Consider the following 2,021-nt stretch of genomic DNA (forward strand, 5'->3'; position numbering starts at 1 on the left):
GCGGAAGCTTGCTGGGACCATAACCCATGTTAATTGTTATGAAATGTTTCAGCTTTAAGTTGATGATTAACAAAGCATATGCTGCAGCAAGTGTCTGAAGTTGAATGTCTGCACGTGCTGAAGGCTGTTACAAAATCACAGTGGTCACACCTCCTTAAACACCCATAAAATCTGAAGGCTACACCCTTACTGGCAGGTGGAGTTGTGCTGTCTGATAACCTGAGCTATAAAAGAGAGCATACTGCTAAATTTGTGTCACAGGAGGCCTTAGCCAACCAGTCAGATTACCACAGGAGGCAATATCTTTCGCAGCTCTTTTAAAGACTCAACCATAATACCTGCTTGAGATGCCAGGTCCTCATTCATGTAAAGCATGAGCTCTACCACTGAGCTACATCCCCTGAAGATTGTCAGATTTTTTTAACTTTTTTCAGAGTTAGACTTAGACTTATCTTTAATAATCCTTTTGGGATGACTCCTACAAGAAATATTATAGAATAAATGAAGAATTCTGGGTAGAACATGTAATGTTAATGTTGTATATGGCTTCAAAACCTGTAAATGCACCTGCGGTGGCTGGAAATCAAACCTGGGCAAAATGTTGAAATATTCGAAAACTAGCACGCCTGGTGCCTTTCTGCTGGACAACACAAGGTTCACTGCAAATCTTGTAACACATCGGATGAGAAAGGTTGCTTCCAGTACCTGAGGTAACCCAATATTTTTCATGAAGGCACAACTGTGATGTGTCATGGGTTTGCTACCACTCTTAAATAATGCTTTTTGTTATCAGCAGGGTTCAAACCTGCTCAGTGAGACCCTAATGGATCTCAAGTCCATTGCCTTAACGACTTGTTCAAATCAATCTGGATAGCTGTGCCATATCTGTTTGCTTAAATGTTCATAAACTTTTCAATTGGTTAGTAGTAGTTACCAGGCAAAGTGCTGCCTCTGTCTGTGGATCCTCATGAAGGCAGCTTGATTGATTGATATGCTTCCTTCTTTGTACCATAACAGAGATCTAATATTTTATCAAACCGGGTTGGGCAAGTAACCTTTCTGGCTAATCTTCACAGCTAAAGCAAGTAACCAGAAAAATTACTGCGATGGCTGGGAATCAAACCCAGGTGAACTGCTTTGAAGGCAGCTATGCTCACCACTATACCACCATCGCTTGACGGCATAATGTATAGTGAAAGTCTTGTAACACATCTGGGCATTGAGACTCAAAATGTGCTTGATCACTGAGCTCCAGCCCCTAATGATTTTCAGATTTTTTGGACTTTTTTGTGAGATCACTAAATAAGAGAAGAAACCTGGGTGGAATATGTAACGTTAATCTTCTATATGGTTTCAAAACCTGGTGGTGGGTGGAAATTGAACCATGGCAAAATGCTTGCACTGCTATTGTCACTCAGAGAAAGCTACTGCAACGGCTGGGAATCCAACGCCAGTCAACTGCTTGGAAGGTGGCTATGCTGACAACTATACCACTATCACTGGGCAACGGACTGTTCACTGCAAATCTTGTAACACAGATAGTCATTTAGACAGATTTTTGCATTAATTACCATGAACACAAGGAGATTGACTTTGAAAACTTTTCTCTTTCAGAATAAGAGCTTTTACAGACTGGACAATAACACTTATTGGAGATGCCGAGGATTGAACCCGGGCGCTCATACATGCAAAGCATGCGCTCTACCACTGAGCTACATCCCCTTTACGTGCTTAGCCTTTTTACTTTTTTCTGAGATCATTGAGCAATCCCCACATCATAATTCTGTTCTGCTGGAGACAGTTTCTTAGACATGTAGGCGCAGGGATGGAGCTTCTGGTCTGAGGTGGAGCGTTGGGACAAAACCGCCCCCACCCCAGACGCAGACACCTCTACTACAAACTGGAGGGAACAGTCAGGATGTTTGAGCACAGGAGGAGAAGTAAACAGGCGTTTCAATGTAGACATAGCCTGCTCAGCAGCAGGAGACCAAAGGTAAGGGACCTTGGGGGACGTGAGTTTG

The 2,021-nt window shown here is 42.7% G+C and overlaps 2 non-coding genes across 2 annotated transcripts; both read right to left on the bottom strand.

Annotated features, from left to right (window-relative positions):
- Positions 1-1,102: 1,102 nt before the first annotated feature.
- Positions 1,103-1,174, bottom strand: trnastop-uca. The gene has a single exon. It is a non-coding gene; the product is annotated as a tRNA-Sec (tRNA).
- Positions 1,175-1,650: 476 nt separating this feature from the next.
- On the bottom strand, positions 1,651-1,722 carry trnaa-ugc. Its single transcript has one exon. It is a non-coding gene; the product is annotated as a tRNA-Ala (tRNA).
- Positions 1,723-2,021: the final 299 nt, after the last annotated feature.

Source organism: Etheostoma cragini, unplaced genomic scaffold (genome assembly GCF_013103735.1).
Source record: "Etheostoma cragini isolate CJK2018 unplaced genomic scaffold, CSU_Ecrag_1.0 ScbMSFa_407, whole genome shotgun sequence".
Lineage (NCBI taxonomy): Eukaryota > Metazoa > Chordata > Actinopteri > Perciformes > Percidae > Etheostoma > Etheostoma cragini.